This window comes from Oryx dammah, unplaced genomic scaffold, assembly GCF_014754425.2.
Source record: "Oryx dammah isolate SB20612 unplaced genomic scaffold, SCBI_Odam_1.1 HiC_scaffold_8, whole genome shotgun sequence".
NCBI lineage: Eukaryota > Metazoa > Chordata > Mammalia > Artiodactyla > Bovidae > Oryx > Oryx dammah.
This window is the reverse complement of record NW_024070192.1, coordinates 59,775,204-59,799,487: the sequence shown is the minus strand read 5'-3', so window position 1 is coordinate 59,799,487 and position 24,284 is coordinate 59,775,204. Positions and strand designations below refer to the sequence as shown.

General features: G+C 39.9%; 1 pseudogene; it reads right to left on the bottom strand.

The window, feature by feature from the left end:
- Positions 1–14,869, bottom strand: part of LOC120866697 — a 117,072-nt pseudogene extending 102,203 nt beyond the window's left edge.
- Between the last annotated feature and the right edge of the window lie 9,415 nt (positions 14,870–24,284).

Genomic DNA, 24,284 nt, shown 5'->3' with positions numbered 1-24,284 from the left:
TGATTGATAGACATTTATCTAGGAAAAGAGCCATAAAAATGTTAACAGGGCCCCTGGTCAGAAGATGATGTAAAGTCACCTGAGACATTTTGTATATGGGAAGGTATGCAAAAAGAAAGCCTGGTCTCAGTAAGAGTCAGGACTGCTGCCCCTCCATAACTCTGCATATTCCATTATTTCTTTATGTACAACTTGGGGTATATACGCTGCCTTTGAAAATAAAGTCTTGGGTCTGGCACCAATGCTTGTCTCCTCCATGTCGTTCTTTTCTCCCTTTTCAGACTGAATTCCCATCTGGAGCACAGAGGCTCTCCGTGTCTACATATTTGCCCTGGCTTTTAAGTCCCATGCAAGAGGGAGCCCAAGGCAGGGCACCTTCTGCTATTGAAGCAGGCACCGGTGGCCTACGTAGATGGTGCAAACCCCTTGTCTCAGAGCTTTATTGGTATCCTGTGTAAACCAAGTTATTCAGCATCTTTTCTCCACTAATTTTCCTACTACACTATTCTTTCCTAATCTCTCTTTATAAATAAGTCTCTCCTCGCAGACTGTGTCCCCGCTTCAAATTCCCTGGATCCACCAGGACTGGGCCCCGGCAGATAACCTTACGGGGATTCCCTTGTATGTTTTACATTGATGTTCCCTTACTGCCTTTAGTATTATTTCTATATATTTAAGTTTTCTTTAGTGTGATTTGTTTGCATACTGATATGTTCCTCCTGGGATTTATCCTGAATCAGACTCTACACTTCCTGGTCTTGGGTTGCTATTTTCTTTCTCATGTTAAGCAAGTTTTAGAGTATGATCACTTCAAACATTTTCTCCAGTCATTTATCTTTTTCTTCTTCTGGAATACCTATAATTCGAATATTGGTGTGTTATAAAGTTCCCCAGAGGTGTCTGAGAGAGTCTTCATTTCTTTCCATCCTTTTTTTTTTTTTCTTTTATTCATTCTGCAGCATTGATTTCCATGATTATGTCTTCCAGGTCACTTATCTATTCCTCTACCTCAGTTATTCTGCTATTAGCTATCTCTAGTGTATTTTTTCATTTCAGTTTTTGTCTTGTTCATTTCTGTTTGTCTGTTCTTTAGTTCTTCTAGGTCTTTGTTAAACACTTCTTGTATTCTCTTTATCTATGATCTTAGAGCAACTTTACTATCATTACTTTGAATTCCTTTTCAGGTACATTGCTTGTATCCTCTTCATCTAGTTACTGCCACATACTTCTTTGTGTTCTCATTTTGTCAGACTTATCATGTCTGTGGTCTCCTTTCCACAGGCTGTAAGATCTCTAGTTTCTATTGCTTCTGGTGTATGCCCCTCGTTGGATAGGGTTCATCCAGATGCTCTTACTGTTATGTCTTTGATAACAAGGGATGTGATCAGAGCCTGCCTTGCATATTGATTGGACCTTCCCCTTTGCTTTGTGATTGTCACTGCTCTGTCATAGGCAAGGTCTGTTCCCTAGTTGTTGTAGTAGAGACCCTCAAATCTGTTTCTTAACTATGATTCTCATCTGAGGTGTGAAGTAAGTGGGACTGGAGCTCTCCCAATGGGAGAGAAGGCACTGAGTTTTCCTTCTTTGGAGATGCTTATCTGTGATTATTCTTTGTCATCTCCTTTCAACTCTTGTATGGGATCACAAAGCATACTGTTGTTGGCACTTCTCTTAGCCCCGTCTGGACTGTAGATATTCTGGCAATTGGCCCTGTTGACTCTCAGGCAGTGTTCTCATCTGGCCATCAGTGTACGTCACTGAAGTTCATTTCTAGTACTGCAGTACTGGTAAGCCTGGGCCCATTGTGGAACTTGGAGGCAGCTTGGCCTCTAGTGTGGCCATATTCCTATGTGTATTTCCCAAGAGCCCATAGATCTTAAAGTCAGACCCATCTCAGCTACAAGAGTACTTGCTCTTTTGGATGTTTGTCAGCATTGAATTTTGGAAGCAGTCAGCAGAGGCCAAATAATTACTTGAACTGTGGTGTTGAAGAAGACTCTTGAGAATCTCTTGGACTGCAAGGAGATCCAACCAGTTAATTCTGAGTGAAATCAGTCCTGCATATTCACTGAAAGGACTGATGCCGAAGTTGAAACTCCCATACTTTGGCCACCTGATGCAAAGAACTGACTCATTGGAAAAGACCCTGATGCTGGGAAAGACAAGACAAGAGAAGAAGGGGAAGACAGAGGATGAGATGGTTGGATGGCATCACTGTCTCAATGGCATGAGTTTGGGTAAACTCTGGGAGTTAGTGATGGACAGGAAAGCCTGGCATGCTGCAGTCCATTGGGTCACAGAGTTGGACATGACTGAATGACTAAATTGAACTGAACAGCAGAAGTTTAACTCTGGCATTTGTGCAGTTCTTCAGTTCCTGTGCTGATTTCAGTTCTTCCTTCTTAGTCATATCCTCTGGCTTCAGTTGTTGTTTCAGCCCCTCTTCTAGGATGATTTCCTAGAGAAGGGAGCTACCTGTGGCCTCGTGGGGTAGTGGGGTCATTCACAGAATGCACTGGAAATTTTTCTGGTAATGAGAGTTTTCTGTGCACTGCTGGGATGGTGGGATATCTCTTTTTACCCACTGATTGATTTCCTAGTAGAGGAGATTATCTGTACCCCTGTGAGACAGCAGGCAGATACTGGGACCCACTGGTGGATTTCCTAGTGGGGAGAGGGTTTTTTGTGCGTGTACTCCTGGGAAAGCAGGATTTATTCTAGCACGTACTGAAAAATTCTTTAGTTGTGGAAGCTTTCTTACCTTTCCAAGGACAGTAGGATGGCTTCTGGTATCCCCTGATGAATTTCCTAGTGAAGTGAGTTATTCAGCATATAACAAGCAGAGACATCACTTTGCCAACAAAGTTGCCCCCCTCCACTCCAGAATAGCAGGGCAGGTACTGGCATCTACTGGTGGATTTCCCAGTAGCAGGAGCTTTCTACACAGTCCTGGGGCAGCAGGGAAGGTTCCATCATTCTCTGACAGTCCTCCAACCCATGGAGGCTACCTGTGCCCTCCTGAGACAGCATGGGCATGTCCTGAGGCCCACTGGTGTAATTTTGAGTGAATGAATCTGTCCATGCCCCTCTGAGTCAGTAAGCATGGGTCCTGCAGCCTGTTGATGGAATTCCCATTGAGGGAAGTTGTCTACATATTTCTGGGTCACAAGGACAGGTACTGCTGGATCTTTAATGGTTCTATTTTTAATTTTTGAAGGAATCTCTATGCTGTTTTTCACAATGGCTAAACCAGCTGGTGTGGGCTTCCCAGGAGGGACTAGTTGTAAAGAACTCACCTGCAAATACAGGAAATATAAGAGATGAAGGTTCGATCCTTGGGTTGGGAAGATCCCTTGGAGGGCATGGAAACCTACTCCAGTATTCTTGCCTGGAGAATTCCGTGGACAGAAGAGACTGGTGGGCTACAGTCCATAGGGTTGCAAAGAGTCAGACATGACTGAAGTGACTTAGCAGGAGTGCATGCAGTTTAATTCACAAGAAAAAAAAATAATCCAAATATTCACAAATATTTGTTATTTGTGAGTTTTTTTCGTTAATAACCATTTTGACAGATGTGAGGTGATATCTTACTGTAATTTTAATTTGCATTTCCTTGATGATTAATGAGGTCATTCATCTTTTCGTTCCCCTTTTGGTCACTGTTTGTCTTCTTTGAGAAAATGCACATTCAAGTTCTCTATCCATGTAATTTTTTTTAAATTGAGTGAATAAGATCTTTATATATATTTAAATAATAACTCTTTATCAGACATACCCATTCACTAGATTGTCTTTCCCTATTATGATGATTTTCTGCATGTGCAAAATTTTTTAGGTTTAATTTGGTCCCATTTATCTGTTTTTGCTTTTTTTTCCCTTACATAAATAAATAGATTTTTTAAAATTGCTAAGACCATTGTCAAAAAATGTTTAGATCAGTTCAGTCACTCAGTCGTATCTGACTCTTTGTGATCCCATGGACTGCAACACGCCAGGCTTCACTATCCATCATCAACTCCTGGAGCTTGTTCAAACTCATGTCTATGAAGTTGCTGATGCCATCCAACCATCCTATGCTCTGTCGTCCCCTTCTCCTCCTGCCTTCAATCTTTCCCCACGTTAGGGTCTTTTCCAATGAGTCAGTTGTTCACATCAGGTGGTCACAGTATCAGAGTTTCAGCCTCAGCATCAGTCCTTCCGATGAACACCCAGGACTGATCACCTTTAGGATGGACTGGTTTGATCTATTTGCAGTTCAAGGGGCTCTTGAGAATCTTCTCCAACACCACAGTTCAAAAGCATCAATTCTTCAGTGCTCAACTTTCTTTATGGTCCAACTCTCAAATCCATACATGATTACTGGAAAAAATGTAGCTTTGACTAGATGGAACTTTGTTGGCAAAGTGATGTCTCTGCTTTTTAATATACTGTCTAGGTTAGCCATAACTTTTCTTCCAAGGAGTAAACCACTTTTAATTTCATGGCTGCAGTCACCATCTGCAGTGATTTTGGAGCCCCAAAAAATAAAGTCTGTCACTGTTTCCATCCACGGTTTCCCCATCTATTTCCTATGAAGTGATGGGATCGGATGCCATGATCTTAGTTTATTGAATGTTAAGTTTTAAGAGAGCTTTTTCACTCTTCTCTTTCACTTTTATCAAGGGGCTCTTCAGTTCTTTGCTTTCTTCCATAAGGGTGGTGTCACCTGAAGTCTGCATATATGAGGTCATTGATATTTCTGCCAGGAATCTTGATTCCAGCCTGGGCTTCATCTAGTCCAACGCTTTGCACTATGTACTCTGCATATAAATTAAAGGAGCAGGGTGACATTATATAGCCTTGACATACTCATTTCCCAATTTGGAAAGAGCCCATTGTTCCATGTCTAGTTCTAACTGTTGCTTTTTGACCTGAATACACGTTTCTTAAGAGGCAGGTAAGGTGCTCTGGCATTCACATTTCTTGAAGAATTTTCCAGTTTGTTGTGATCCAAACAGTCAAAGGTTTTGGCATAGTCAATAAGGCAGAAGTAAATGCTTTTTTGGAACTCTCTTGCTTTTTCTATAATCAAATGTTTGTTGGCAATTTGATTTCTGGTTCCTCTGCCTTTCCTAAATCCAGCATGTACATCTGAAAGTTCTCAAATCACATACTGTTGAAGCCTCACTTGGAGAATTTTGAGCTTTACTTTGCTAGTGTGTGAAATGAGTGCAATTGTGAGATAGTTTGGACATTTTCTTGCATTGCCTTTCTTTGAGATTGGAATAAAAATGTGTCAAAATGTGTACGTCTATGTTTTCTTCTAAGAGTTTTGAAGTTTTAGGTCTTGTATTTCAGTCTTTAGTGAGTTTTATCTTATTTTTGTATTTGATATTAGAAAATGCTTTGGTTTAATTATTTGCCGACTAAGGTCCGTCTAGTCAAGGCTATGGTTTTTCCTGTGGTTATGTATGGATGTGAGAGTTGGACTGTGAAGAAGGCTGAGCTCTGAAGAATTGATGCTTTTGAACTGTGGTGTTGGAGAAGACTCTTGAGAGTCCCTTGGACTGCAAGGAGATCCAACCAGTCCATTCTGAAGGAGACCAACCCTGGGATTTCTTTGGAAGGAATGATGCTGAAGCTGAAACTCCAGTACTTTGGCCACCTCATGCGAAGAGTTGACTCACTGGAAAAGACTCTGATGCTGGGAGGGATTGGGGGCAGGAGGAGAAAAGGACGACCGAGGATGAGATGGCTGGATGGCATCACGGACTCGATGGACATGGGTCTGAGTGAACTCCGGGAGATGGTGATGAACAGGGAGGTCTGGCGTGCTGCGATTCATGGGGTCGCAAAGAGTCGGACACGACTGAGCAACTGAACTGAACTGAACTTAATTATTTTACATGTAGTTTTCACATGTTGAAGAGACTGTATCTTCTCCACTGTATATTCTTGCCTCCTTTTCATAGGTTAATTAATCACCCAAGTGTGGGTATATTTCTGGGCTCTTTAGTCTGCTTCACTAATACATGTATCTGTTTTTGTGCCAGAACCATAGACTTTTGATTGCTGTAGCTTTTCAGTATAGTCTGAAATCAGGAGGCCTCCAAGTTTTTTTTTTTTTTTTTCCCCTCAAGATCAGTATTTTCTGTGCTTTCTTACAAATTTTAGAATTATTCCTTCTTGTACTATGAAAAAAGTCATGACTATTTTAACTGGGACTCAATTAAATCTGAAGATTTCTTTGAATAATATGGACATTTTAATAATATTAATTCTTTCAATTCATGAACATAAGATATCTTTCCATTTGTATGTATCATTGTCAATTTCCTATATCACTGTCTTACTGTGTTTAGAGTATAGGTCTTTCAGCTCCTTGGTTAAATTTATTACTAGCTAGCTTATTACTTTGATTCAATTTAAGCTGGGTGGTTTTCTTTGTTTTTCTTTCTGATATTTCATCCTTAGTATAAAAAATTCAACAAATTTCTTTATATTAATTTTGTTTCCTTAAATTTTAACTGAATATTTTCTTTGCTCTGATATCTTGTTTTTGGTGATAGATCTGGTAGTTTTTTTTTGGTGAACACTTTAGGGTTTTCTCTATACAGTATCATTTCATCTTCAAATAGGGATTGTTTTACTTCTTTTCTGTTTAGATATCTTTTATTTCTTTTTCTTGTCTGATTTCCTTGAATAAGACTTCCAAGTTTAGGTTAAATAAAAGTAATGAAAGTTGTAATCTGTTCTGTTCCTGATCTTAGAAGAAAATACTTTAGCTTTTCACCTTTGGATATAATGTTAGCTATGGGTTTGTTATGAATGCGTTAATGTAGCCTAATGCATGTTGAGCTTTGTTTCCTATTTGCCAAAATTGAGAGTTTTTATTATAAGTGAATGTTGAGTTTGTCAAATGCTTTCCTACATTATCTGTGATTATCATGTGATTTTAATTGATTTATTTGAGGATATTGAGCCATCCTTGAATTCCTTGAATACATCCCATTAGATCATGATGTTTGTGCCTTAGCATGTAATCTATCTTGGAGAAAGTCCCATGTGTACTTGAAAATGATGTATATTCTTCTGCTTTTAGATATAATATTTTGTAGGTATCGATTAAGTTTATCCAACTTAATGTATCATTTAAAACCATGGTATCCTTATTGATTTTCTGTTGTGTTATCTATTTGCTGAAGAAAGTAGAGTGTTAGAATAACCTTATTATTCTATTACTGACTTTTTATTTCTTCTATGTCTGTCAATATTTGCTTTACATATTTAGTTTCTCTTATGTTAGGTGCACATAATGTAAATATGTATCTCCTCCATGGGTTATCCAACTTATTATTACATAATTTATTTCTTTGTCCTTTGTTATAGATTTTTTAATATCTATTTCATCTAATATCTATATTAACACCTTGACCTCATTTTGTTTCCATTTTTATGGAATATCTTTTTTCATCAATCCAATTTCAGTCTATTTGTATGTTAACTTGGAAGTGAATCTTTTAGGCAGAATGTAGATATGTCTTTTTTGTTGTTTTAAATTCATTCAGCCACCTATGTCTTTTGATTGGAAGATATAGTTCTCTTGCCCTTAAAATAATAATCAATAATTGTTGCCATTTTATTAAAAACTTCCTGGTTGTCTTCAGAGTTTTCTGTCCTTTTATTCTTCTTTTAGTCTGTTCCCTTGTGCTTTGATAGCTTCAGTTATTTATTTTTATATTTGAGTTCATTTGTTTCTTTTTAAATTTTCTTTTTTTTTTTTTTTAGGATTTTGGTCTGTGGTTACTATGAGGTTAATTTATTTAGACTGATACTCATTTAAGATCAAATATTTCTAAGGTTTTCCCCCTTTTTACCCCTCCCCCCAATATTTTATTTAGGGGGTATCATATTTTACATCTTATGTATATTCATTAAAAGTTCACTGTTGCTATAGGTCATTTTACAATTTTGTTTTTCAGATATACAGATACTAGATGGCAGACAGTGAAGAGGAATTAAAGACCATCTTGATGAGGGTGAAAGAAAATTTAAAAAAAAAACTGGTTTGAAATTCAACATTAAAAAAAAAAAAACAAAAACTAAGATCGTGACATCTGCTCTCATCACTTCATGACAAATAGAAGTTGAAAAGGAGGAAGCAGTGACAGATTGCATTTTCTTGGGCTCCAAAATCACTGCAGATGATGACTGTAGACATTAAATTAAAAGATGCTTGCTCCTTGGAAGGAAACATAGATAGCACGTTTAAAAGCAGATATATCACTTTGCCAAGAAAGGTCCCTGAAGTCAAAGCTATTTTTTTTTTTCACTAGTTATGTACGGATATGCCAAGGACTGTAAAGAAGGCAGAATGCCAAAGAACTGATGCTTTTGAAGTGTGGTGATGGAGAAGAATATTGTTGTTTAGTCGTGTCTGACTCTTTGTGACACCATGATCTGCAGCTCACCATGCTTCTCTGTCCTCTGCCACCTTCCGGAGCTTGTTCAAATTCATGTCCATTGAGTTGATGATGCCATCAAAACATCTTGTCCTCTGTCATCCCTTTCTCTGATTGCCCTCAATCATTCCCATTATCAAGGCCATTTCTAACTGGTTGCCTCTTTGCATCAGGTGGCCAATGTACTGGAGCTTCACCATCAGCATCAGTCTTTCCAATGAATCTCCACGGTTTATCTCCTTTAGGAGTGACTGGTTGGATCTCCTTGCAGTCCAAGGGACTCTCAAGAGTCATCTCCAACCCCACAGTAGAAAAGCATCAATTCTTTAGTGTTCAGCCTTCATTATGGCCCATCTCACATCCATACATAACAACTGGAAAAACCAAAGCTTTGACTATATGCAACTTTGTCTGCAAAGTAAGGTCTTTGATTTTTAATACACTGTCTAGATTGGTCATAGTTTTTCTTCCGAGGAGAAAGCTTCTTTTAATTTCTTGGCTGCAGTCACCATCTGCAGTGATTTTGGAGCCCAAGGAAATAAAGTCTGCCACTGTTTCTATTTTTTCCCTGTCTATTTGTCATGAAGTGATGGGACTGGATGCCACAAAAGATGAGTTTTAAGCCAAATTTTTCACTCTCCTGTTTCACCTTCATCAAGAGGTTCTTTAGTTGCTCTTCACTTTCTGCCATCAGGGTGGTGTCATCTGCATATCTGAGGTAACTCTTATTTTTCTGGGCAATGCTGATTCCAGCTTGGGCTTCATGCAGCTTGGGATTTTGCATAATGTACTTTGCATATAAGTTCAATAAGCAAGGTGACAATATACAGACTTGTTGTGCTCCTTTTCCAATTTTGAAGCATTTTGTTGTTCCATTCTAGTTCTAACTGTTGCTTCTTGACCTTCATACAGGTTTTGCAGGAGCCAGGTAAGGTAGTCTGGTATCCCCATCTCATTAAGAATTCTCCACTGTTTATTGTGATCCAAATAGTCAAAGGCATTCATGTAGTCAATGAAGGAGTGGTAGATTTTTTTTTTTCTGGAATTTGCTTTCTTTCTTCATGATCCAGTGAATGTTGACAATTTGACATTTGGTTCCTCTGCTCTTTGATGCTGATCTACATCTGGAAGTTCTCAGGTCATATACTTCTAAAGTCAAGCTGTAAGGATTTTGAGCATAACCTTGCCACCATGTGAAACTAATACCATTTTATAATAGTATGAATGTCCTTGAATTGTTCTTATTTGATATTGGAATGAAAGCTTCTTTTTCAGTCCTGTGGCCACCACTGAGCTTTCAAATTTGCTCTCATACTGAGCACAGCACTTTAACAACATCATCTTTTAGGATATGAAATAGCTCAACTCGCATTCCATCACCTCCACTGGAATTGTGGTGATGCTTGTAGTGATGCTCCCTAAGGCCCACTTGACTCTGCATTCCAGGATTTCTGGATCTACATGAGTGATTACACAATTGTAGTTGTCTGGATCATTAAGGTCTTCCTTGTATAGTTCTGTGTATTCTTATCACTTATTCTTAATATCTTCTTTTTCTATTAGATCCATATCATTTCTGTCCTTTATTGTGCCCATCTTTGCAGAAAATGTTCCCTTGGTATCTCTAACTTTCTTGAAGACATCTCTAGTCTGTCCCATTCTATTGTTTTCCTCTATTTCTTTGCATTGATCACTTATGAAAGCTGTCTTATTTCTCCTTGCTATTCTTTGGATCTCTGCATTCAAATGGGTATATCTTTCCCTTTCTCCTTTGCCTTTCACTTCTCTTCTTTTCTCAGCTTTTTGTAAGGCCTTTTAAAACAACCCATTTTGCCTTTTTTTCCTTTCTTTTTCTTGCACATGATTTTGATTGTTGGCTCCTGTACCATGTTATAAACTTCCACCCATAATTCTTTAGGCACTCTATCAGATCTAATCCCTTGAAATCTGTTTGTTACTTCCACTGTATAATTGCAAGGAATTTGATTTAGGTCATACCTGCATGGCCTAGTGGTTTTCTATATTTTCTTCAATTTAAGTCTGAATTTTGCAATAAGTAGTCCTTGATCTTAGCTACAGTCATTTCCCAGCCTTGTTTTTGCTGACTGTATAAAGCTTCTCCATCTTTGGCTGCAAAGAATATAATCGATCTGATTTTGGTATTGATATTTTGGTGGTGGTCTCTTGTGTTGCTGGAATAAAGTGTTTGCTATGACTAGTTCATTCTCTTGGCAAAACTCTGCTAGCCTTTCCCCTGCTTCATTTTGTACTCCAAGACCAAGCTTGACTGTTACTCCAGGTAGTTCTTGACTTCTTACTTTTGCATTCCAGTCCCTTACGATGAAAACTATACCTCTTTTTCTCATGTTTGTTCTACAAGGACTTGTATGTCTTCATAAAACCGGTCAACTTCAGCTTCTTTGTGATACTGGTTGGGGCATAGACTTGGATTACTGTGATACTGAATGTTATGCCCTGGAAGAGAAATGAGATCATTCTGTCATTTTTGAGACTGCACCCAAGTACTGCACTTTGGACTCTTTTGTTAACTAAGATGGCTACTCCATTTCTTCTAAGTGATTCTTACCTGCAGTAGTAAATATAATAGTCATATGAATTAAATTCACCCATTCCCATGCATTTTAGTTCCCTGATTCCTAAAATGTTGATATTCACTCTTTCATATTTTGTTTGATTACTTCCAATTTGCCTTGATTCATGGACCTAACATTCCAGGCTTCTTTGAAATGTTGTTCTTTACAGCATTGGACTTTACTTTCACCACCAGACACATCCACAAATAGGCAACCTTTCTGCTTTGGCTCAGTCGTTTTCATTCCCTCTGGAGCTATTTCTCTGCTCCTACCAAGGGGCATATTGGACTCCTACTGACCTGGGAAGTTCATCTTTCAGTGTAATATCTTTTTGCCTTTTTGTACTGTTAATGGGGCTCTCAGGGAAAGAATGCTGAAGTAGTCTGCCATTCCCTTCACCGGGGGACCACTTCTGTCAGTACTCTCCACTACAATCCATCTGTTTTGGGTGGCCCTTCAAGGCATGGCTTATAGTTTCATTGAGTTAGACAAGGCCGTGATCCATGTGATCACGTTGGTTAGTTTGCTGTGTGTATGGTTTTCATTCTTTCTGTCCTCTGATTTATGAAGAAAAAAATTCTCGAAGCTTTCTAATGGAAGGACTAGCTGAGGGAAAAACTGATCCTTGCTCTGGTGGGTGGGGCCATGCTCAGTAAATCTTATACCAATCTTGTGCTAATGGTTGGGGCTGTGTTGCCTCCTGTTGCTTGGCCCAAGGCCAAACTATGGTGGGGGTTCAGTTCAGTTCAGTCACTCAATTGTGTCTGACTCTTTGCCACCACGTGAATCATAGCATGCCAGGCTTCCCTGTGCATCACCAAAACCCAGAGTTCACTCAGACTCACGTCCATTGAGTCAGTGATGCCATCCAGCTATCTCATCCTCGGTTGTCTCCTTCTCCTCCTGCCCCCAATCCCTCCCAGCATAAGAGTCTTTTCCAATGAGTCAACTTTTCGCATGAGGTGGCCAAAGTACTGGAGTTTCAGCTTTAGCATCATCCCTTCCAAAGAAATCCCAGGGTTGATTTTCAGAATGGATTGGTTGGATCTCCTTGCAGTCCAAGGGACTCTCACGAGTCTTCTCCAACATCACAGTTCAAACGCATCAATTCTTCAGAGCTCAGCCTACTTCACAGTCCAACTCTCACATCCATACAAGAGAAGCCATAGCCTTGACTAGACGGACCTTAGTTGGGAAAGAAATGTCTCAGCTTTTGAATATGCTATCTAGGTTGGTCATAACTTTTCTTCCAAGGAGTAAGCATCTTTTAATTTCATGGCTGCTGTCACTATATGCAGTGATTTTGGAGCCCCCCAAAATAAAGTCTGACACTGTTTCCACTGTTTCCCCATCTATTTCCCATGAAGTGGTGGGACCAGGTGCCATGATCTTAATTTTCTGAATGTTGAGCTTTAAGTTAACTTTTTCACTTTCCTCTTTCATCAAGAGGCTTTTTAGTTCCTCTTCACTTTCTGCCATAAGGGTGGTATCATCTGCATATCTGAGGTTATTGATATTTCTCCCGGCAATCTTGATTCCAGCTTGTGTTTCTTCCAGTCCAGCGTTTCTCATGATGTACCCTGCATAGAAGTTAAATAAGCAGGGTGACAATATACAGCTTTGACGTACTTCTTTTCCTATTTGTAACCAGTCTGTTGTTCCATGTCCAATTCTAATTGTTGCTTCCTGACCTGCATACAGATTTCTCCAGAGGCAGGTCAGGTGGTCTGGTATTCCCATCTCTTTCAGAATTTTCCAGTTTTTTTGTGATTCACACAGTCAAAACCTTTGGCATAGTCAATAAAGCAGAAATAGATGTTTTTCTGGAACTCTCTTGCTTTTCCAATGATTCAGTGGATGTTGGCAATTTGATCTCTGGTTCCTCTACCTTTTCTAAAACCAGCTTGAACATCTGGAAGTTCACAGTTCACATATTGCTGAAGCCTGGCTTGGAGAAATTTGAGCCTTACTTTACTAGCATGTGAGATGAGGGCAATTGTACGGTAGTTTGAGCATTCTTTGCCATTTCCTTTCTTTGGGATTGGAATGAAAACTGACCTTTTCCATTCCTGTGGCCACTGCTGAGTTTTCCAAATTTGCTGGCATATTGAGTGCAGCACTTTCACAGCATTATCTTTCAGGATTTGAAATAGCTCTACTGGAATTCCATCACCTCCACTAGCTTTGTTCGTAGTGATGCTTTCTAAGGCCCACTTGACTTCACATGGGGGGATGTCTGGCTGTAGATGAGTGATTACACTATAGTGATTTCCTGGATTGTGAAGATCTTTTTTTAAATGGTGGTAATGGTGATCTCCTTGAAAAGGACTCATGCAGCACTCCCAGAAGTGTTGTATACAGTGCTCCTGATCCTGAGGCAGGCCACTCTTGACCCACGCTTCCTCCAGAGCCTCCTGGACACTCACAAGTAAGTTTAGCTCAGTCTCTTCTGAGGTCATAACTCCTTTCTCCTAAGTCCTGGCTTACACCATATTTGTGAGAGTATGCGTGTGTGTGTGTGTGTGTGTGTGTGCCCTCCAAGAGTCTATTTCCCTAGTCTTGTAAAATTCTGCTTTCAAACCCCACTGGCTTCCAAAGTCAAATTCTCTAATGGTTTTCAGTCCCTATGCGGGATCCCCAGGTTTTGGAAATCTGTTGTGGTCATAAATCTAGTGTTTGTGATTCATCTTCTTGGCGACTCTATGGTAGGGTTAATTGTGATCCCCTCCAAGAAGACTTATTCCACAGACTACACAGATAAGGCATACCACAGCCAGAGCCCCTGTCCCTGTGGCAGGTCACTGATGACCTGTGCCTCCACAGTAGACACTCAAACATTCAAAGGCAGAAGACTACTGAGAGTCCCTTAAACTGCAAGTAGATGAAACCAGCCATTCATAAAGGAAATCAACCCTGAATATTCATTGGAAAGACTGACACTGAAGCTGAAGCTTCAATATTTGGCTACCTGATGTGAAGAGCTGACTCACTGGAAAAGACCCTGACGCTGGGAAAGATTGAAAGCAAAAGTAGCAGGGGGCATCAGAGAATGAGATGATTAGATATGGTCACAGACTCAATGGACATGGATTTGAGCAAACTCTGGGATATAGTGAAGTATAGAGGAGGCTGGTGTGCTATAGTCAATGAGATTGCAAAGAATCAGATGCAACTTAGTGACTGAATAACAACAATGTGTAGCTTACTTAATTGGTTGATAAACTTCTTGTACTATATATTCACTTTAATCAGTGATATTTTTCCCTTCAAATGAAAAAAAAAAGTTATAACCTTTTCTTTTTCACTTAAAGTAGACCCTTCAACATTTCTTGAAGACCAGTTTAGTGGTGATAAGCTCTTTGGGTTTTTCACTGTCTCAAAACTATCCTTCAGTTCTGGATGATAATCTTTGTGGGTAGTATTTTCTTTTTCATAGTTTTTGTTTCATTTTCTCCTTTTAGCACTTTAAATATGTCATGTCACTACCTTTTGACCTGGACAGTTTCTGCTAAACATCAGCTGATAGTCTTATGGAGTTCCCTTTTATGTGACTCTTTGCTTTTCCATATGTGCCTTGTGCTTTTGGTGAGATAAGCTAGTGGCTGCCACCTTTGTGAGTTCTAGGGCTGGAGTCAAAGTGGCTAGAGTTGGAGCAAGGTGTGAGCCAGGACTTCTCCAGGATTGATGTCAGTCACTTCCCTCTAAACAGGTTGGGCTGAAGCCCGAGGGGTGGGGGAGGGTGGTCTAACTGAAAATCTGAGCTATGATGGTAGAACCTACCTTATTTAGGGGCATGGTCAGGGGTGGGACCAGGGCCTTAGAAGCAGGAATCATGGTTCTAAGCTAACTCTACTTCCCTCTTGTGTGATGGCTGTCTCTGCCTTGATGAAATCAGATCTGAGACTGGTGTGTTGGCAGTCTCTGCCTTGGTTGGGTTCATAGCCAAGGTCCCAGTAACTGCAGCCACAAATCTGAGATAGCGTCTCCTTTGACAAAATGATGGTGTCCACCTTGTTTGGAAGCAGTGACAGAGCAGGAGGGGTTGTAGAAGAATCTCTGTGCAGGTTTGGTGCATGCTGTCAGGTTCTGTCCAGCTGGCCAGAGTACAATGAAGTTCTCAATCTGTTTATGTGCTAGGACTAGCAGCAAGCAACTGTTCAAGACAGAATAATTTCCCTATAATCTCTGGTAAGACACTAGTTTTCAAACCAGCCAAGGGGATTTGCCCTCCCAGTTCCAGAGGTTTGGGGTGTCCATTAGAAGCTTGAGCTCTTTGCTCCTTAGAAAGAACCCCTCAGACTGTGATAATCCTATTCTCTTCTAGGTCTCCCATCCATGGTGTGGGTTTTAGCTAGATAATTTCTTCTCTTCTCTCAACAGACTTGTGTAGTACTTTCTTATAACCTTGGTCACAGAAGAGCCATTCCACTACTCTTCAGGTAATTGTTGAGGAGAGTTTGTCACTGCTAGCTGTAGTTTTGATGTGTTCGTGGGAGAAGGAGAGATAAACTCAATGTTTTTTGACTCCACCAATGTCATCAAGTTCCTTTTTTTGGGTCAATTTAAAGGAGCTTTGAAAGCTAGAGAAAGTGCAAACTGGGAGGTTGAGCATATAAATCCATTCATGTTAAACACTAAGATTTGTAAATAATCTAAGCAAGAGTTCTCTGATCCCTCAGTACACACTAAACAAGTTAACATACTTTCAGTTTTCACTCCTATAAGGAGAGACAATCAAATTAATAACATAGAAACTTAAATTTGAATGCTAATCTTCCTAAGATTTCAAGAAAACTTTCAATAGTAACTGGGTACATGTATAGCTACTATAGTGAACTAAATGTGTGTGTGTGTGTGTGTGTGTATATATATATCCAATTAAAATATATTTTATTTTTCCATAATTTTCTCTCTCTTTTTGAAAATTTATGTAGAGTTCTTTCCATTAGAGCTATTAAAACTTTTGCCTTTAGTCCTCATATTTTACAATACATCCTTGAGACTATCTTGCATCCAATAGTTTATAACCCCCAATCACTCCATTTCTCCTCTATCCCCCACTGGAAACCACTCATTTGCTCTCTATCTCTGAGAGTCTATTTGTGTGTGTGTTTTAAATTCACTAGCTTGCTCTATTTATATAAATTGCATGCATGAATAATATAATATTTGATTTCTGTATCTTAGTCCCTTAGCATAATGTCCTCCAAGTCTACACACATTGCTGGAAATGACAAATGTCCAGTCTTTTTTATGATTAACTAGTATTTCATTGTATATATATACCACATCTTTATTCATTACTCTATTGATGGACACTATGTATACGTATGTATTTATATACACTACAAAATATATAGACTTACTTACTTTGCAGCTTAAATATTTGGAGTTTATTGTATATCAGTTATACTAAAAGTGTTGTTCAAAAGTGATTCATTTTTGCCTGGACAGCTCTGAGCTTGTCTTACCTCGGGGAACCCATTCTGCAGTTGAACACTTCCTGCCAGGGTCAAAGGGTAGGAAGGAGTGCAGGATCTGCTGAGGATTGGCTGCCACATCACCACAAAGAAGACCCGGCAGTCTCTTGTCACGAGGCGAGCTAGAGACTGAGCTCCTCAGTCTAGGTAACTTGGGAAGCAGTAAGTAATAAGTTGCACTTTAAGATAAAACCTGTAACAGCAGTGGTGGAGGTAAAAAGAAGCTGCTTAGGGTGTAAGAAGCTGTAAGAGTCTCTGGGGTGATTGTGGTGACCAATACCAAGGCATCTCAGTACCTCTCATGTTCTTATATTTTAACCTCTGGCTATGCAATTCAGAAACCTCCCCCATTCAGGGGACCAATCAACCTGATAGATACTTTTCACTCTTCTCTTGCCCTGGTATCAAAGAACATGAGATCTCTCCCTAACACCTTTCAGGAAAAATGTTGAGGAAAGTGATGGAGGAGCTGAGCACTGATAAGTCCTGAGGCTACTGTAAGAGAAAGACAAAAACCCAGAGGCAGGAGGCTTAACTCCATAATTTTAGAATATCAGAGGACTCCTGACTCCAGGGAACATTAATAGGCAAGAGTTCACCCAAAAGTCTCCATACCTACACTGAAAAAACAAGCTTCACCCGAGAGCCAACAAGTTTCAGTGCAAGACACACCACACTAATTCTCCAGCAAAACAGGAACAAAACACTGAACATTAAAAGATGGCCTGCCCATAAGCCATGCCAACCCACAGAAGCCTCAAAATTCACTTCACTGCACTTCAAAGAGAAGAGATCCAGCTCCATGCACCAGAACACAGACACAGTTCCCCTAACCAGGAAACCTTGACAAGTTACTGGAAGCAGACTCCACAATTAAGAGTAACGATGAAATTCCAGCCTGCAGAAAGAATACCCCAAACACAGTGATCTAAACAAAATGAAAAGTGGATAAATATTCAGCAGTTAAAGGAACACAATTAAAAACCCACCAAAGCAAACAAAAGAAAAGATGATAGGGAGTCTATCTGAAAAAGAATTCAGAATGATGATAGTAAAGGTGATTTGAAATATTGAAAACAAAATATAGAGTTACAGATAAACAGACTAGAGACAAGGAGTGAGAATATGCAATAAAAATGTTCAACAAGGACCTAGAAGAAAGAAAGAAGAGTCAATCAATAATGAACAATGCAATAACTGAGATTAAAAGCACTCTGGAAGGAATCAAGAGTAGAATAACTGAGGCGGAAGAAAGGATAAATGAGGTGGAAGATAGAATGGTGGAAATAAATGGAGCAGAAAGGAAGAATGAAAAGAAATGAGGACAACTTCAGAGACCTCTGGGACAATGTTAAATGTCCCAACATTCGAATCATAGATGTCCCAGAAGAAGAAGACAAAAAAAAAGGGGGGGGGGAGCATGAGAAATACTTGAGGAGATAATAATCAAAAACTTCCCTAAAATGGGGAAGGAAATATCCACCCAAGTCAAAGAAACCTAGAGAGTCTCAAATAGGATAAACCTAAGGCAAAACACCCCCAAGGCACATATTAGTCAAACTGACAAAGATCAAACACAAAAAGCAACTATTAAAAGCAGCAGGAGAAAAGCAATGAATAGCACACAAGGGGATCCCCATAAAGATAACAGTTGAACTTTCAATAGAAACTTTTCAGACCAGAAGGGAATGGCAGGACATAATTAAAGTGATGGAAGAGAAAAACCTACAATCAATATTACTCTGCCCAGCAAAGTTCTCCTCAGATATGAAGGAAAAATAAAAAACTTTCAGTTCAGTTCAGTTCAGTTATTCAGTCATGTCCGACTCTTTGCAACCCCATGAATCGCAGGACACCAGGCCTCCCTGTCCATCACCAATTCCCGGAGTTCACTCAGATTCACATTCATCGAGTCAGTGATGCCATCCAGCCATGTCATCCTCTGCCGTCCCCTTCTCCTCCTGCCCCCAATCCCTCCCAGCATCACAGACAAGCGAAAGCTGAATAATTCAGCACCACCAAAAGAGCTCTTCAACCAATGCTAAAGGATCTTCTCTAGACAGGAAACACAGAAAAGCTTTATAAAATCAAACCCCAAACAGCAAAGTAAATGTTAACAGGATCATAATTATCAACATTTACCTTAAATGTAATGGATTAAATAATCCAACCAAAAGACAAAGACTGGCTGAATAGATACAAAAACAAGACCTCTATATATGCTGTCTCTTTTGCTTTTTGCTTCTCTTCTTAAGCAAAGGAGAAAAGGAAAGATATAAGCATCTGAATGCAGAGTTCGAAGGAATAGCAAGAAGAGATAAGAAAGTCTTCCTCAGTGATCAATGTAAAGAAATAGAGAAAACAACAAAATGGGAAAGACTAGAGATCTCTTCAAGAAAATTAAAGATACCAAGGGAATATTTCATGCAAAAATGGGCTCGATAAAGGACAGAAAGGGTATGGACCTAACAGAAGCAGAAGATATTAAGAAGATGTGGCAAGAATACATAGAAGAACTGTACTAAAAAATCTTCAAGACCCAGATAATCACGATGGTGTGATCACACACCTAGAGCCAGACATCCTGGAATGTGAAGTTAACTGGGCCTTAGAAAGCATCACTATGAACAAAGCTACTGGAAGTGATGGAATTCCTTTTGAGCTATTTCAAATCCTAGAGGATGATGCTGTTAAAGTTTTGCACTCAATATGCCGGCAAATTTGGAAAACTCAGCAGTGGCCACAGGAATGGAAAAGGTCAGTTTTCATTCCAATTCCAAGAAAAGCAATGCAAAAGAATGCTCAAACTACTGCACAATTGCACTCATCTCACATGCTAGTAAAATAATGCTCAAAATTCTCCAAGCCAGAATTCAGCAATACGTGAACTGTGAACTCCCTGATGTTCAAGCTGGTTTTAGAAAAGGCAGAGGAGCCAGAGATCAAATTGCCAACATCTGCTGGATCATGGAAAAAGCAAAAGAATTACAGAAAAACATCTACTTCTGGTTTATTGACTATGCCAAAGCCTTTGACTGTGTGGATCACAATAAACTGTGGAAAATTCTGAAAGAGATGGGAATACCAGACCACCTAACCAGCCTCTTGAGAAATCTGTATGCAGGTCAGGAAGCAACAGTTAGAACTGGACATGGAACAACAGACTGGTTGCAAATAGGAAAAGGAGTATGTCAAGGCTGTATATTGTCACCCTGCTTATTTAATTGCTACGCAGAGTACATGATGAGAAACGCTGGACTGGAAGAAGCACAAGCTGGAATCAAGATTGCCAGGAGAAATATCAATAAACTGAGATATGCAGATGACACCACCCCTATGGCAGAAAGTGAAAAAGAACTAAAAAGCCTCTTGATGAAAGAGGAGAGTGAAAAAGTTGACTTTAAGCTCAGCATTCAGAAAAATAAGATCATGGCACCTGGTCCCATCGTTTCATGGAAAATAGATGGGGAAACAGTGGAAACAGTATGAGACTTTATTTTGAGGTGCTCCAAAATCACTGCAGATGATGACTGCAGCCATGAAATTAAAGGACGCTTACTCCTTGTAAGGAAAGTTGTAACCAACCTAGATAGGATATTAAAAAGTAGAGATATTACTTTGCAAACAAAGGTCCGTCTAGTCAAGGCTACGGTTTTCCCAGTGGTCATGTATGGATGTGAGAGGTGGACTGTGAAGAAAGCTGAGCACCGAAGAATTGATGCATTTGAACTGTGGTGTTGGAGAAGACTCTTGAGAGGCCCCTGGACTGCAAGGCAATCCAACCAGTCCATCTTAAAGGAGACCAGTCTTGGGTGTTCTTTGAAATGACTGATGCTAAAGCTGAAATTCCAATCCTTTGACCACCTCATTGGAAGAATTGACTCATTGCAAAAGACTCTGATGCTGGGAGGGATTGGGGCAGAAGGAGAAGCGGACGACAGAGAATGAGATGGTTGGATGGCATCACCGACTCAATGGACATGAGTTTGAGTGATCTCCGGGAGCTGGTGATGAACATGGAGGCTTGGTGTGCTGCAATTCATGGGATTGCAGAGTTGGACTCAACTGAGCGACTGAACTGAACTGAGAGGTTAATTTTTGAGAGACTATTATTTACTTTTTAATACATTTTATACAGTGATTGCATGTATTAATGAGTTTTATGTCTATAATGATTTAATCATAGCCTAAGCACTGAATCTAGGCAGTATTTCCTCAAGTTATACATTATTTTCTCTTTCTCTTTATGCAGGACCACTGCATCTAGATTCAGTCCAGTCAGTTCAGTCGCTCAGTCGTGTCCGACTCTGCGACTCAATGAATCTCAGCATGCCAGGCCTCCCTGTCCATCACCATCTCCTGGAGTTCACTCACACTCACCTCCATCGAGTCCGTGATGCCATCCAGCCATCTCATCCTCGGTCATCCCCTTCTCCTCCTGTCCCCAATCCCTCCCAGCATCAGAGTCTTTTCCAATGGTCAACTCTTCACATGAGGTGGTCAAAGTACTGGAGTTTCAGCTTTAGCATCATTCCTTCCAAAGAAATCCCAGGGTTGATCTCCTTCAGAATGGACTGGTTGGATCTCCTTGCTGTCCAAGGGACTCTCAAGAGTCTTTTCCAACACCACAGTTCAAAAGCATCAATTCTTCGGTGTTCAGCATTCTTCACAGTCCAACTCTCACATGCATACATGACCACAAGAAAAACCATAGCCTTGACTAGACGGACCTTAGTTGGCAAAGTAATGTCTCCATTTTTGAATATACTATCTAGGTTGGTCATAACTTTTCTTCCAAGGAGTAAACGTCTTAATTTCATGGCTGCAGTCACCATCTGCAGTGATTTTCGAGCCCCCAAAATAAAGTCTGACACTGTTTCTACTGTTTCCCCATCTATTTCCCATGAAGTGATGGGACCAGATGCCATGATCTTTGGTTTCTGAATGTTGAGCTTTAAGCCAACTTTTTCACTCTCCTCTTTCACTTTCATCAAGAGGCTTTTTAGCTCCTCCTCACTTTCTGCCATAAGGGTGGTGTCATTTGCGTATCTGAGGTTATTGATATTTCTCCCAGCAATCTTGATTCCAGCTTGTGTTTCTTCCAGTCCAGCGTTTCTCATCATGTACTATGCATAGCAATTAAATAAGCAGGGTGACAGCATACAGCCTTGGCATACTCCTTTTCCTATTTGCAACCAGTCTGTTGTTCCATGTCCAGTTCTAACTGTTGCTTCCTGACCTGCATACAGATTTCTCAAGAGGCTGGTTAGGTGGTCTGGTATTCCCATCTCTTTCAGAATTTTCCACAGTTTATTGTGATCCACACAGTCAAAGGCTTTGGTATAGTCAATAAAGCAGAAATAGATGTTTTTCTGGAACTCTCTTGCTTCTTCTATGATCCAGCAGATGTTGGCAATTTGATCTCTGGTTCCTCTGCCTTTTCTAAAACCAGCTTGAACATCAGGGAGTTCACGGTTCACATATTGCTGAATTCTGGCTTGGAGAATTTTGAGCATTACTTTACTAGCATGGGAAATGAGTGCAATTGTGCAGTATTTTGAGCATTCTTTGGCATTGCCTTTCTTGGAATTGAATTGAAAACTGACCTTTTCCAGTCCTGTGACCACTGCTGAGTTTTCCAAATTTGCTGGCATATTGAGTGCAGCATCATCTTTCAGGATTTGAAACAGCTCAACTGGAGTTCCATCACTTCCACTAGCTTTGTTTGTAGTGATGCTTTCTAAGAGGTTAAGAATTAGTTATCTATGTTTGTGTCTCTTCAACTTCACTCTGAGTATTTGGCAAACACTTTAATAATATAGACCTTGTAAGTCCATCTACCTAATATTTCAATTGGCACATATATTAGGTGCCACCAAATATTTGTGGAATGTCACATAGATGGCACAGATTCATCTATGTGTTTAGTCTATTCTCTTGCATTATAGGAACAGTTGATTATGTAGCTGTTCTATGTCTGTGAAGTATCTCGTAAAACATCACTTATGAATGCTAAACTGACACTTTCTTTTCATAGGAAGAAATATAGCTTGCTGTTCCTTTGGTTTCTTACCAGTGTTGCCTAGTTTTTACCCTAAATTTCCATCAGTAACCCCTCTTGCTGGGAGCCGGCATGAGGAGTCCCGCTCGTGGCAAATGTCATGAGGTTAAGGGGCCCGACAGGCAAAGGCGAGTTGGGCCTTAAGGGAGCCTCACTGGATCTGCTTGTGCATCTGTCCCAAAAACCAGAGTTTGCCTGCCTTGCTGCATTATGTCTTTCACTTATACTTCTGACATTCCGGGGGGCTATCCCCCACCACTTCTCTCTGTAAAGGAGTTAACTTAGGACTCCAGTTAATAAATCCCCTTGGTGTGACAAGAGTATTTCAGTCCAAAAACTTCTCTGATGGCTCTCTAGCCTGCCTGACAGGATTATCTGGCCACATGTGATTGTTTACAGCCTCCCAACTGTGAGAGGCACGAGATGCCTTTAACTTTCTAAAAACGGATTCTTTTGAGAAGTTAGAAAATTATTAGTATAGTATCAGCGAGTTAGTTAGAAATTATGTTGGTAAAGGGTTTCATTGCTCAGTTAATGATTGCCGCCAGGCCTCCATATCTTTAGGCACCTGGGAGTATGTTAATCAATGTAATTGGAATGTACAAAAAGAAATATAGTAGTTTGGATGTTACCAATACTAGACTTTTTGAGTTAATGAATTTTCTCTTTTGTTATAGATCACTGTATTCCTCTTTCTTTGTTATAAATCATTGTGTCCTTGATATGTAAAAATGTAACTTTATCACTATCTTAAGACTAAATAGATCTTAAGGGTAAACAAGGTCTCTGCTTGATTAACCTTTATCAATAGGAAGAAAGGTGGGGCCATAAAATGTTAATCGGTCTCCAGACCAGAAGATATTGTGAACAAACGTAAGACCCTTGTAAGAACAAAGATATGCAAAGAACACTGTCTTTAGATACGGGTGGGAGCAACTGACCCTGCATGACTCTGATTCTTACATTCATCCCTATGTATAACTAAAAGTATAAAAGTGGACCTGAAAAATAAAGAAGCAGACCAGTTCCTGGAAAGACTGATTTCCCATGTGTCATCTTTTTCATTTTCTGAATTCCCATCTGAAGCATGGAGTCTCTCTGTGTCTACTTACTTTCCCTGGCTTCTAAGACCCATGCAAGAGGGAGCCCAAGGCAGGGCACCCTCCGCTATTCAAGTGGGCGCCAGTGGCCTATGTGGATGGTGCAAACTCCTTGTCTTGGAGTTTTATTGGTTCTCCACGTAAATCAAGTTATTCAGCCTCTTTTCTCCACTAATTTTCCTACTACACTATTCTTTCCTAATCTCTCTTTATATCTCTAATTAAATAGTCCTTTCCTAGACGCCAAGTCCATCTCCGCTTCGAATTCCCTGGATCCACCAGGGCTGGACCACAGCACCCTCTACTCTCAGGCCTCTTTACTCCCAGGCCTCTCCACTTACTTTTACACACACACATATATAGTATTTGTCCAAAGGAAGGGTCAAGGATACTTTGAGCTCAATAAAAATCACTACATGTAGAAGACTATTGATCTAAACTGCAAACTAGAAAGGAGTTCGAGGAAATAGAAGCCTAAATAATTGGTTTTCTTGTATAGTTGGAGAGTTAGGAATCTGGCAAAGACAGAGGAACCAACTGGCATTGATAAATATACCCCTTCCTCATATTAGTCATTTTTTCAGAAGTAAAATATATCAGTTTTGCTG